Source organism: Octopus sinensis, linkage group LG12, assembly GCF_006345805.1.
Source record: "Octopus sinensis linkage group LG12, ASM634580v1, whole genome shotgun sequence".
NCBI classification, from domain to species: Eukaryota; Metazoa; Mollusca; class Cephalopoda; order Octopoda; family Octopodidae; genus Octopus; species Octopus sinensis.
In genome coordinates this window covers 53,373,691-53,388,690 of record NC_043008.1, presented here as the reverse complement: position 1 = coordinate 53,388,690, position 15,000 = coordinate 53,373,691, and positions in this window count along the sequence as shown.

Below are 15,000 nucleotides of genomic sequence, written 5' to 3'. Positions count from 1 at the left end.
ACACATAACCATATTAAGGTAGAGAGGTGGAGCGAAAAAGGCAATGGCCGTCAAAATATTCACTTCAGAAATACAAATATTTTTCAGAGTATTTTTTTGAAATATATAAAAATCTATTCGCATGGGAGACAAACAGATAGACAAACGGACAGACATCAGATATCTTTATACAGAGACACATTTTGTTTTTCTTTCTTGATTTCTTTATATATTTTATATATAGGTATATGTGTGTGTATATATATAGGGAGAGAGAGGTAGATAGTACATATATGTTTATATATATGCATATGTTTTATTTAATTTAATTATATATATATATTATATATATATATATATATATATATATATATATGGCTGAATTCTTTCTGTTTGTCGTGAAATAGAACTAATGTGTTGATAAAGAAGTATCATTTTTCGCAATCAAACAATTGAATGTATTGATCAGATTGTTTAGAATCTGTTATAAAAATAGACCGCTGAAACTCCCAAATCAGTGTTTGAATGAATGATCACCGATAGAATGTCATACTAATATTTTCATTGAAAATATTTCCATTAGTCGTTACCATTATTTTGTCTATTTATATTGTATATTTAAGTTATACACTAACACACAAACACACATGAATATATATATATATATATTATATATATATATATATTATATATATATATATATATATATATATATATATGGCTGAATTCTTTCTGTTTGTCGTGAAATAGAACTAATGTGTTGATAAAGAAGTATCATTTTTCGCAATCAAACAATTGAATGTATTGATCAGATTGTTTAGAATCTGTTATAAAAAATAGACCGCTGAAACTCCCAAATCAGTGTTTGAATGAATGATCACCGATAGAATGTCATACTAATATTTTCATTGAAAATATTTCCATTAGTCGTTACCATTATTTTGTCTATTTATATTGTATATTTAAGTTATACACTAACACACAAACACACATGAATATATATATATATATATATATATATATGACATTTGAGGACGATAATGTTATTGGTTGTAAGTGTCCTGCCGTTTCAATCATTGGTTCACTGCATTCAGGATGGCGCCGAATTTGTGCAAGAGACTATTTGAGCAACTCGAGTGGAACGAATATCTCTCAGGGTTGTTCATTGGGAAGCACCGTTTCAGCGCTTTTATGTACATACATACATATGTATCTCCACTTCATCCTACGTGGATATCCTCTCACCACTATCCACACCGCCCTTGCCAGAGCACGTTCCGTGCACGCACATCTTCGTTTTGGGATCATCACTACTTTATTATCTCCCCCTCTCCCTAGCCCTCCTGTGTGACCCTTCTGTCCGGCATTCGCCATAGATCGCTAGCCACTACACATTCTTTATTTTCTCTCCTAGTTTCTTTCAGTGTTCCTTTCTGTAGAAGAGTGTAGGCTCGAAACATTAAAGACTTTTTCGCTTCCCGAGCGTTATACTAATACATCTGTTTCTTGTCTACACCACCTGTCTTCGTCTTTTATTTTTTTTGTGAATTCACCCCATATGAGAATTAATTAGCTTTATCATGAAGAAATGGAAAGTAGGTGTATACTCAGGTGATCTATACTTAGGGAATGTTAATATCAAAAGAGGAACTTTCCAGGGGTCTCGTTGTCCCCTTTAATATTTGTCTTATGTTTGATCCCCCTCAATTTAGAATTAACGGAGGCAAAGGCAGGATATCAGTTCAGAAATAGTAAGGGAAAAATTAACCATTTGCTCTTTTCAGAAGAATGAAAAAGAGATAGACTTCTTAATATAAACTGTTTGACTTTCCAGCAAAGATATAGGCATGGAATTTGACACAGATAAGTCTGCAATATTATTCATGAGAAGGGGACAAGTAGTCAACAGAGAAGGCATCCAGTTACCAGATGCTTATACATTAAAATCATTAAAAGAAGGAGAGAGTTATAAGTATCTCGGAGTATTAGAATCTGATTGAATACTAACTATTGAAATGAAAACGAAAATTGAGGAGTACATCAGAACGGGGAGGAAGCTAATGAAGTCAAAGCTAAATGGTCCGAATCTAGTGAAGGCTGTAAATACTTGGGCAGTGTCATTACATAGATACTCAGCAGATTTTGTAGATTGGACAAAAACTGAATTAGCAAAGATAAGCAGAAGAACTAAGAAGGAATTCAATATGAATGGAGGACTCCACCCAAAGGCAGGAGTAGCAAATTTATACTTACCTAGAAAGGAAGGCAGAAGATGGTTAATATTAGTAAAAGACTGCGTAGAGTTTGCTAGAGTAGATATAGACCCCTATGTAGGTAATAGGGAAGAAAGTTTATTAAAAGCTGCTAGAGGCACAACATATGGAAACCAAAAAATCAAAAGAAGTTAAAAACCAGAAATAAGAACATAAATTATCTGACTGACAGTAGAAGGCGTTGCATGGTAGATTCCCAAGGATAGTTGCAACAAATAGTAATAGTGAGACATGGCTATGGTTGCCGAGAGGAAGGAAAGTTGTAAATAGAGACAGAAAGTTTGTTAGTAGCTGCATAAGATCAAGCATCAAGGACTAATTGGATAAAAGTAAAGATAGCCAAAAACCAAGTAGATTCCCAATATAAGTTATGCGAATCGAAAGAGGAAAGCGTTAATCGTATAGTAAGTGAATGTAGCATACTGGCATGGAAAGATACAAGAAAAGACATGAGAATCTAGGGAAAGTAATCCACTGAGAATTATCTAGTAAGCTAGAAGTTGAACATACTGATAAATGGTATTAACATAAACCTAGGAAATTAGTAGAAAATAAGAAATACAATAAGTTGTGGGACTTTAACATTCATACTGACAGATTACTAGAAGCTAGAAGGCCTGATTTAGTAGTAGTAGATAAAGACAATAGAAAGTGCCAGATAATTGACTTTACAGTCCCAAATGATGAAAAAAATTAATATGAGAAGTATAGATAAAATAGAAAAGTACCAGGACCTAGCCATTGAATAATAGAGGTTATGGAAAGTGCTGGTAAAATGTATCCCAGTAGTAATAGGTGCATTGGGAACTAACTTTAAATATCTGAACAGATGAATAGAGGAAATAGGCATAAAACCCCAGTTTAGTCCATCTCCATAAAACAGTGTCATTAGGGACAGCTAGGATACTTAGGAGGGCCCTTGGCATCTAAAGTTACTTGCTGTAGACTGATGTTAGGATTTTTTTCTTTTCCAACAGTCTAATCTGTTGTGCGTGTATGAAAATACTACTACTACTATAATAATAATAATAATAATAATATAATAATAATAATAATAATAATAATAATAATAATAATAATAATAACGACGACGATGATGATGATGATGATGATGATGATGATGATGATGATAATAATAATAATAGATGTCGCATATCCCTTTGACCCACGAATAATCAAGAAGCAAGGTGAAAAATTAGATAGATACAATCCTCTTAAGTACGAAATAGCACGGCTATGGCAAATGAAGAAGGTGAAGAAGATGGTGCCAATTATTGTTGGGTCCTTGGTGACAATATCAGAAGGCATCAAGAGGAATATAAAAGGAAATCGGAATAGAGTGCCCAGTAGAACTGCTACAAAAGGTTTGCCTCCTTGGCACGGCCAGGAGAATCAGGAAAGTATTAAATAGCTGAAAAGAATGGACAGCATGGTACTGTAGGTTGCAGGTAGTAAGCCTGCTACGCATGCACGACCCCAGGAGTTACCACACAATCTGAGATCAACAGGAAAATAATGAAGATAATGATAATATTTCAAATATTTGGCACAAGACCAGCAATTTCGAGTGAAGAGGCTAGTTGATTACATCATCCCATGTTAGAATGTGAAGAAGGGCGATATGCACCGAAGTATTTTCTCCGGCGTGCTAATGATTTGGCCGGCTTGCCTTAAATAATAATAATGGCCAGTCATAAATAATAATAATAATAATAATAATAATAATTATTATTATTATTATTATTATTATTATTATTATTATTATTATCATTATTATTATGTGATGCATGTGCCTGGTGTACCTTTATCAGACGGGTAGTCATGATGGGTATATTGGGCTTCGTATATTTTACCCCAGTGTCACTTTGATGGCATGAACTGCTCTCTCACTCAATAATAATAATAATAATAATAATAATAATAATAATCATCATCTAAGTTTTTTAAAAAATAAATTCCCTGAAGAAAATCTTTCCATTAGTCTAAAGATTTTAGAAAATGCGATTTATAATATTTGTACATACAACAATACAAATATTGTCAGATGTATTGATTCGGTGGCGAAGAATACAATTCACTATTAGAAATCAGTAACTGATGAAAAAATAGATATTTTATGTCAGAGTAAATCTTCTATGTTTATTATAATGTCAAAACTCATTCGTGGTTTCACTTTAAAACTTTTATTGTTTTTTCTTTATTGTTTTTTTATTTTTCGTTTTTGTTCTAACTCAGTCCTGGTGGTACAGGCCTATAATTACGTTCAAAAACATTTGAACTGTGACACTCACATTTATGTTTTGAAAGATAGTATATCTAGCAAGCAAAATACTATTTAATGTCCGGCATGCTGTCATTTACCCCATGTCAACACGCCATTAGCCACAAAGAATACTCTCTAATTCGAGCCTACTCTAAGCTACTAAGAATGCGTGTGGCAACTTGAATATCCACCCCACCACACGCGGTAGACTGGCGGTTGCACGAGCGCGAAAGCTACGTTGTTATCCTCATTTCGCAAACGGTGGCTTTTAACGGGTGGAGAGCTGAACCATCCTGGGGTACAGAGGATTCGCAATCTAGACTAGGGTCTGAAAGTTTACCACACCATAGTGGGTTACAAATGGTTCCTCTGCTTTGTGGCAGAAGTAGGAAGAAAGAGTGAGAGAAAGTCGTGGTGAAAGAGTACAGCGTGGTTCATACTCCCCCCCCCGCCGGAGTCTCGTGGAGCTTAGGTGTTTTTGCTCAATAAACACTCACAATACCCGGTCTGGGAATCGAAGCAGCGTTCTTACGACCGCGAGTCCGCTACCCTAACCATTGGGCTATTGCGCCTCCACATGTATGTATTACTCTGAAAATTATCATTGAATTCTTTTTCGCTTGATATTCCTTAAAATTCGTATTTGTGTGTAGGAGATAATGCGTGTGTATCCACACGCTCCTTTGCATGAATGTGTACGTACAAGAATAGGTTTATAGGAAGATAGATAAATATGACTTAACGGCCTGTCTTGTATATTAATGTCCTTTACTTCTAAACTTCAGAATAACCAATTCCATTGATTCAAAGAGTTAAAGGTGTCGTGGTATGGCTGTTGTATGTTAACTGCTCTGAAGAAAGAAAATTAATATTATTTAGCGTCTACTTTGAGGATTAAAAACCAGTTGTAAAACTTGCTTTGAACGTATTTTATCATTTATAACGCTCTTTATATCCTACATTGTGTAGTTAACCTCTATTTTATGTTAACCTGGGTTGTCATTTCAAGAGAAAATTTATTTGAAAGCCAAAAATTCTGAACATTTATCACTCTAACCGAGTAAAGTTTTAACTTTCCGGCAAGGACCTTCTGTCATAAAATGTTTTTGTTGTTGGTATGTGGTTGTGTTATTCCTTCTTTTTTTTCTGGCTCCATCTTAAACCTGATAAAGTAAATCTATGACCAAAGACGTTTTAATATCGACCATCCCTAATGGTTTTGTGTCAGACATAATATATCAAAGACTACATTATCCAGTACACTGTGCAACGAAGTTTTCATCCTTAGGTAGCAGCTGCCATTTCCTTCAGGCTTGCACCTTGAAAGAATGAAAAATTGCTAATATTTCCTTCAAATTTTGCTTTTGTTATATTTATTCAAACCCCAAAGAATCCCTCTTATGATGCGCCCCCACTAATCCAGCCCATGGTTAGAAATGCACATATTGTCAGCCATTAAGGGACATGTTCAAGTGGCTAAGGTCAAGCAATGGGCAAGCAAATATGTGGTATTGAGGAGAATATTTACTATAACGATATTTCTGCTTCAGCAACTAAGCGCTGAATCTGTCTGAAATGTAATGGAAAATAGGTCAGTTTCAAAACATTGATGTTTGTTACAAAAGCAAAGTATGAAGGGAATAGTAGTCATTTCCTTTGATTTCAAGATAGAAGCAAATAGAAAATCACAATTATTGACCAAAGACAAATACAACACTAAAATTTTGTTACACAATGTTGTCATCGTAAAGAGAGGTAAGGTATAATTTGAAAGGATTTAGCTGCTATTTCTTGCAGGTCGAACGAACACATAGAAAAAACCCTCGTTGATCGGTCTTGCTTTTGTTTTCACGCTGTTTCTTGTCGTGTTTACGAATCCCTTTTCTTAAAAATTGCGTCATCAAATATATTTCTTATTTTGTTCTCGAGTCGTCTTCGTAAAATATAACGATATTTTGCGGATATTTTCCTTTCAAATAAAAAGAATATAACGAACACACACATCGCGTTCAATTTGCTCAATTCTTTTTAGGCTAAGTGAGAGTTAACTTATTTGATTAAATGAGGATTAAAACTGTAATAAAAAGTAATTATGTTATGTTATGAAGAAAAAGAAGTTACATCGGTGGCTAATATTTTTTGAATCAGTAACACAGCAAGCTGGCAGAATCGTTGGCATGCCGGGGGAAATGCTCAGCGGTATTTCGTCCGCCGCTACGTTCTGAGTTCAAATTCTAATGAGATTGACTTTGCCTTTCATCCTTTCGGAGTCGATTAAATAAGTACCAGTTACGCACTGGGGTCGATACAATCGACTTAATCCGTTTGTCCTTGTTTGTCCTCTCTGTGTTTAGCCCCTTGTGGGTAGTAAAAAAATGGGTATTTCGTCTGCCGCTAAGTTCTGAGTTCAAATTCCACCGAGGTCGACTTTGCCTTTCATCTTTTCGGGGTCAATTAAATAAGTACCAGTTACGCACTGGGTCAATATAATCGACTTAATCCGTTTGTCTGTCTTTGTTTGTCCTCCCTGTGTTTAGCCCCTTGTAGGTAGTAAAGAAATAGAAATAGGTATTTCGTCTGCCGCTACGATCTGAGTTCAAATTCCGCCGAGGTCGACTTTGCCTTTCATCCTTTTAGGGTCAATTAAATAAGTACCAGTTACGCACCGGGGTCGATATAATCGATTTAATCCGTTTGTCTGTCCTTGTTTTTCCTCTCTGTGTTTAGCCCCTTGTGGGTAGTAAAGAAATAAGTATTTCGACCGTGTCTCTCATCCTTTCGAGGTCGATAAAATAAGTACCAGTTATGCACTAGGGTTGACGTGCAAAAATTTGAACCCAATATTTTAAAATCATTTTGGCAGTACGGGAGACAACTCCAGACACGTTTTCGGTAATTATTAAAACTCTTCAGCGGAGCGTATGTTCACCGTATTTGCCGAAGTAGTTAGAAGTTAATTACTAAGAAGAGACAAAATATCATATAATTATATACCTATAAGAATTCGAATTAATATTCAGGAATTTCTCAACTTACATCGGTAGTTGGTTCCAAAATGACGTAACACGAAAAAAGCTTTTAAAAAGAAATTAGTAGTTCATATCTGTTATTTTAAATGGCTTGTGCATATTTTTACATCTATTTTATTTGTTTCGCCACTACAGAATTGGTTCTTAGGTGTACTTTTTTAAAATTTTCACTCTCTCTCCCTCTTTAATTCTACTGTTATCTGAACAACTTTTACGCCTCCGCATTTATACCTATTTCTTTACTACCCACAAGGGGCTACACAAAGAGGACAAACAAGGACAGACAAACGGATTAAGTCGATTATATCGACCCCAGTGCGTAACTGGTACTTAATTTATCGACCCCGAAAGGATGAAAGGCAAAGTCGACCTCGGCGGAATTTGAACTCAGAACGTAACGGCAGATGAAATACGGCTACGCATTTCGCCCAGCGTGCTAACGTTTCTGCCAGCTTGCCGCCTTGTATTTATACCAGCTACATATCACCTCCATCAAAATACAGGCCGATATATATCCTTATCTTCATCTTGTCTCCTTATATCTCACTTCTATCACATACGAATCCAAGCATTTTTCCTATAATCATTCCACCCCAGGCAAAGGACATACATATGTCTATGGAATTGAGAAGTTGGGTCCTGTTCGAATGCAAAGCAATTTAAGCAAGTGACCTATACAAGCTCTTGATTGGACCAAAGCCTTGTAATTTAAACTCGGCCCGGAGAAGAGACTCAACCTATTTTGGATGGTAGAATTATTCTACCATTTCCTCACCAAGGCATTGATATCATAATCCTATTTTTCATTCATGACTCCTAGACATTTTAGGGGGAAATGGTACTTTTTGAAACAGTAAATTTTGAAATACATTTTACTATCCAGCTTCTTCGCAAACAATCTTCTTTAATCTCTTTGTATTCATAGGGTTTTTTTTTTGATCAAAAAATTAAAACTACATCTCCGACTGGCATCTCAGCCTTTCCACTCCCATCGTTTATCATCATATCACTTTCTTTACATCCATTCTCTACAGTTCTTTTGTCTAACAAATGATTACAAATTGTTTTAAGAGATCAGCGACTGTGTCGCATAAAAATATGTAGTATTTGCAAATGGCGAGAGCCTTCATCATTAGCTGGTGATTCACTCACACTGATGACGGGTAACCACCCAGAAACCTAGGTCTTTGAGTAACACGTAAGGCTAGAGATGGGAGCGATGACCTCTCTTGCATATACTATTTTTATTTATTTATGCGCTCTTTTCAAGCCTAGCCAGGCTCATAGGCCCGGTTTCCCGGTTTCTGTGGCGTATGTGTTCCCCCCAGCTGGACGGGACGCCAGTCCATCGCAGCGTTACTCAAGAAACAGGAAGAGAGAGTGAGAGAAAGTTGGGGCAAAAGAGTACAACAGGGGTCGCCACCACCCCCTGCTGGAGACTCGTGGAGCTTTAGATGTTTTCGCTCAATAAACACATACAACGCATGGTCTGGGAATCGAAACCGCGATCCTCCGACCGCGAGTCTGCTGCCCTAACCACTGGGCCATTGCGCCTCCACCTTGCATATACTATACGAGTACAAACTGTGTGCTGGCAGCCAACTGGAAAAGATATTTTCCTGGGTTTAGAAGACAGTAACACCGTCCTTCTATAGGACTGCCACATTATGTTGGCAAATAAACTTTACTAATGATTACAATGATTTCTTTCTCATCTTTTAAAATTGTATTTTTTAACTAGCAGTATCGCCCGGCGTTGCTCGGGTTTGTAAGGGAAATAACTATATAAGCATTTTTAGAGAGTTATAGCCAAAAAATAGCAAAAAAATGGATAAAAATGATGGTAAATTTTATTTTTAAATCGTTGACTCATCGTAGACATTTTTAGAGAGTTACTTTCCTTATATAATAGCGAAAAAAATGCATTAAAACGGAAAAAATTATGGTAAATTATTTTTAAAATCGTAGACTCATCGTAGACGCGCGCTAATACCCAGAAGGGCTCGATATGAATCCCGACTATGAGATACCCGGTTTTGGTTAAACTACACCGCAAAATGTGGGAGTAGTTAGGAATCTAAATCGTAGGAGACAGACACTCACACAACTTCACTTTTATATATAAAGAAGATTTGTAGGAACAAAAGAAAATGCAATTGTTAACAAACATTTTTGCTTTCTTGCAAAGCGTTGAAATACGAAACTCAAGAGCTCCGTTTTTGAGATTTATTCATTAGTTTTAGGTCTTCAACACAAACAGAGCTAGCACAATGACGGACTTGTTTTGTCGTAACGATCATCGCGTTTTATTGCACTGTAGTAAAATGTTTTTTAACGGTATCTGTTATGTTCCGTTTATTTTTGAGTGGAAATTTTCCACAAATTTAACAAAACAAGATCGGTAATGCTCACATAACCTTTAAACGTCATTAATGTTCGTTAACATTATAATAACAAAACTTAAATTTATTAGTAAAGAAATAAGATGCGTCAATATTTAAAATTATTATCTTTTAATATTAGGAAATACTAAATTCAAACATATTAGCATTGTAATAAAATATCTGTATGTAAATAATTATTTATAAATGGATATTTTATTATCATTTTGTATATAAAATTATAATTATGTATGCGAAATGATAAAAATGTTATAATTGAAAACTAAAATAGTGTTCTTTGAAATTAAAAAAAATGTTATTTGATGTAGAAAAATGGTTTTCAGTTTTTTAATTCAGCGCTGTAAAATATATAAACAAATAAATGACAAATTAATCACAACATTATTTTATATATACCTGTTTTGTCTGTAAACATTATTTACGGTTTTCAAAACAGATACCGCATCAATTGATGGGTCGTAATAGTAAATGAGAAGGAGGTTATTTATAGGGTCAATCGATCCGCTAGAAAGAGTAACCAAACCTCTCAAATCACATATTAGCTTCTTATGAAAATTAGGACATAACGCCTAATAAACCAAGGTACACTACGTCTCACAGAGTTAGACATAGTGTACATTGACAATATTAGCCAAGATAAATGACAGTGAGTGACTTGCTCACGATCGTAGTAGTGTGGTTTCGATTCCCGGGCTAGGTGCTGTATCGTGTTATTAAGCAAAAACACACTTCATTTCACGTTGCTCCAGTTCACAAAGTTGTTAATGGATAACCCTGAGACTGACTGACGATCCGTTCAAAGATGGTGGGAATGTTTCAATCACGGTCATTAATACACCATGGAAACCGAGTAAGAAGTCTAATGATTCCTAAGACTCGAAATAGGAATGTCTATACTCATGATGATAATTTGTTTCTTTACTACCCACAAGGGGCTAAACACAGAAGGGGACAAACAAGGACAGACAAACGGATTAAGTCGATTACATCGACCCCAGTGCGTAACTGGTACTTAATTTATCGAGCCCGAAAGGATGAAAGGCAAAGTCGACCTCGGCGGAATTTGAACTCAGAACGTAACGACAGACGAAATACCTATTTCTTTACTACCCACAAGGGGCTAAACACAGAAGGGGACAAACAAGGACAGACAAACGGATTAAGTGGATTACATCGACCCCAGTGCGTAACTGGTACTTAATTTATCGACCCCGAAGGAAGGATGAAAGGCAAGTCGACCTCGGCGGAATTTGAACTCAGAACGTAACGACAGACGAAATACCTATTTCTTTACTACCCACAAGGGGCTAAACACAGAAGGGGACAAACAAGGACAGACAAACGGATTAAGTGGATTACATCGACCCCAGTGCGTAACTGGTACTTAATTTATCGACCCCGAAAGGATGAAAGGCAAAGTCGACCTCGGCGGAATTTGAACTCAGAACGTAACAGCAGACGAAATACGGCTACGCATTTTGCCCGGCGTGCCAACGATTCTTTTCTACTCAAGGCCTGAAATTTTGGGGGAAGGGACCAGTCGATTAGATTGACCCCTGACACAACTAATACTTAATTTATCGAACCCGAAAGGATGATAGTCAACCTCGGCGAAATTTGAACTCACCACGAAAGGACAGACGAAAGGATAAAAGGTAAAGTCGACCTCGGCGGAATTTGAACTCAGAACGTAACGGCAGAGGAAATACCTATTTCTTTACTACCCACAAGGGGCTAATCACAGAGGGGACAAACAAGGACAGCTCGCCGCCTTTGATACTATGTCTCACACACGGTTACGACGAGAACACCTTTGATAATACACGTTTGCAATAGAATTCCCCGGGAATTAAACAATAATCACAGCCAAAACAAACTCGAGCGCTTTGCTATTTAATTCATTTCTCCTTACATTACTTCACAACGGCTTTCTTTCATTTTTGACGAGAATTAAATTCAATTCAACCGATTAGTTTGTACGATTCTAGTATAAGAGAACCAACAACATTTATATCTCATAAAGCTTTCTAACAAGTTTCATAGTCTTCTTTCGGTGAAATATCTCTGCTTATAATTGGTTTAGTACTTATAGTGTTTATAATTGAAGAAATGATTACGTCATGAAAAAACCACCTGTCTTTACGTGAACTAGATTTTTCAACAAGTAAACTACGAGATTGTTTTTTTTACGCTTTTGTAAAAATACAATTGTGATTCACATAAAGCTACATACTACTACCTCAGTATAGTCTCAGATTCAAATATAATTATAGATGTATACAAGTGTGTATACATATAAACATATTTATACGCACACACACACACACATACACACATACACACACGCATACATACACACACACACACAAGTAAGTGACATACTAAGCTAATCTAAATATTTTCTTCAAACCATTATTCTCTGCTACATAACTATATCTCGACGTAAACAATATCTTTTCCTCGTTCTAGAATTTCCGCTCGCTCCTCTCTCTCTCTCTCTCTCTCTCTCTCTCCCTCTCTCTCTCTCTCCTCCCTTTCTCTCTCTCCCCTCTCGCTCTCTCCTTCTCTCTCGTCTTTCTCTCTCTCTCTCTCTTTCTCTCTCTCTCTCATCTTTCTCCTCTCTCTTCCTCCTCTTTCTTTTTCTCTCTCTCTTCTCTCTCTCCCTTTCTCTCTCTCTTTCTCTTCTCTCTCTCTCACTCTCTTCCCTCTCTCTTTTCTTTTTCTTTCTCTCTCTCTCGCTCTCACTCCTCTTTTTCTTTCTTCTCTCTCTCTTTCTCCCCCTCTCTCTTTCTTCCTCTCTCTCTTTTCTTTCTCTCCTCTCCTTCTCCTCTCTCTCATCTCTCTCTCTCTCTTTTTCTCTCCTCTCCCTCCTCTTTCCCCTCTCTCTCTCCTCTCTCTCTCTCTCTCTCTCTCTCTCTCTCACTCTTCTTTCTCCCTTTTCCTCTCTTCTTCTTTCTTTCTTCTTCTCTCTTTCTTTCTCTCCTCTCTTTTCTTCTCTTCTTCCTCGCTCTCCTCTCCTCTCCTCCTCCTTCTCTCTCCTCTCTCTCTTCTCGCTCTCTTTATCTCTCTCCTTCTCCTCCTCTCTCTTCCTTCTCATCTCTCTCTCTCTCTCTCTCTCAAAACTCTCTTTCTCTCTCTCTCTTTCACTTTCTCTCTTTCCCCGTATTTGATGAACATTTCAATAATTTACATGGCGTATTTTGGATTTTTCTTCTATGACCTTTAGGAAACATATGTGAACTTTAATACATTGTAATCTTCAATGAAAAGTCTTAGATTTACCTTGCTTAAATTATGTATCAATGTAGATATAGAATTGCTATTTACAAGGTTAGATTCAACCTCAGGTTGTCTAGTTATAGACATATTTAATGTAAATTACACGGCCTGCTATACAGAAGGAAATCAATCACCCAACAAACTAGATGGCGTCGCAGTTTCTGAATCACAAACAATGCGTTCGTACATCTCACAGACCACCAGTTTTGCTTCTCAACTTATCTTGTTGGTCCTTTACTAAAAGAAACCCTCTCAGCCTTACGAATCTTTCTTTCCTCGAGTTTTTAGCTATGATCCTTCTATAAGCAATGCTGCCCAATCATGCTATAGGATTTCATTGATATAGACTCAGCGACACATAGACACTAAGTCACTTCAAACCAACAGAACTATCGTCTCTGAAAATAGCCTCCTGTTATTCTAAACCTATGTGACCGACAGCTGGCCCCTATTTCCCTAAAACATTTCAGTCTCTCTATTTTCATCCTGATATTTGGTAACAGTCCATCCTGTTCCCAGAAAGCGTATCATCTCATTATCATCATCATCATCGTTTATCATTGTCATTATTATCGTCATCATTATCGTCATCATCATCACCATCACCATCATCATCATCATCACGGTCCTCATCACAATCATCATCATCGTCGTCGTTGTCGTCGTCATCATCATCACCATCGTCACCATCATCACCATCATCATCATCATCATCATCATCCTCATCATCATCATCACATCGTCGTCGTCATCGTCGTCATCATCATCATCATCATCATCATCATCATATTGGGCACAGCGCACATCCGACATCTCAAAGGCGATGGAGAGACAGCCCTTAACCACTACAAGGTTCTCCATTTTCTTCAATTGGTCTTTCTCCTTAACAACCACCAGTAGATTTACTGAAAACCACTCATGTGTCATTTACAAGCGCATTTTGACTTCAAGGAATTTGGCCAAATCACTGCTGTTACTCTCAGTGTCAGCGAACTTTTAGATTGTGCCTAGCGTGTAGGCTTATGTCTGACCTATGTCCATCTCTCCAATCTTGAAGCATTTGCTTCCGTTCAGATCGCCTCATGGTAGCTTGTACTTATGGAAACCTCACTGTCTCAAACTCTATAAAGCATAATGGACCCCACGGTTTGGTTCTTTCCCCCACATTCTCCGTCCTATACATCAGTGAGTCACTGTCAACTTCAACCCTGATTCCTTAGACAACACCACCTTTATTACTTCCTAATTTTCTGTACCCAACCGTCATTCACATGCAGCTAAGACGTTTCACGTCAATCTAGACTGGTCCTATGAACAAAGATTTCAAAAACAACCTCCAGTTTGGGTAATATTAATCTATTTCTCCTTGAACTAAGCATTACCACATATATCAAGAAAACAGTAGCGGAACACGAACAAAACCTAACTAAAACCTTCACGGCCGCTGCAATTTCTGCACCTCAAAAAGGCCACTAAGGATCTATCCGAGTGAACCCACATCCTCAACGGATCAGAAACTGTGCCAGCCAGTGGTGAGTGGATGGGGGCTTCTCTTTCAGTACTTTCGTTTCCAACAGCTGTTAGTTCCTCTGAATAGAATACTGCTTCCAAGTCTGAAAGGATGCAGCGTTGGTGGTGGTGGTGGTGGTGATGGTTGCGGCGGCGGCGGCCGTTGAAGAGGAAGAGGAGAAGTAGCCGAGGCGAAGAGGGCGGCATTGGCGGAGAAGGCGGCGATGGCGAAGAGGAGCGGTGGTGGCGGAGAGTGCAGCGGTGGT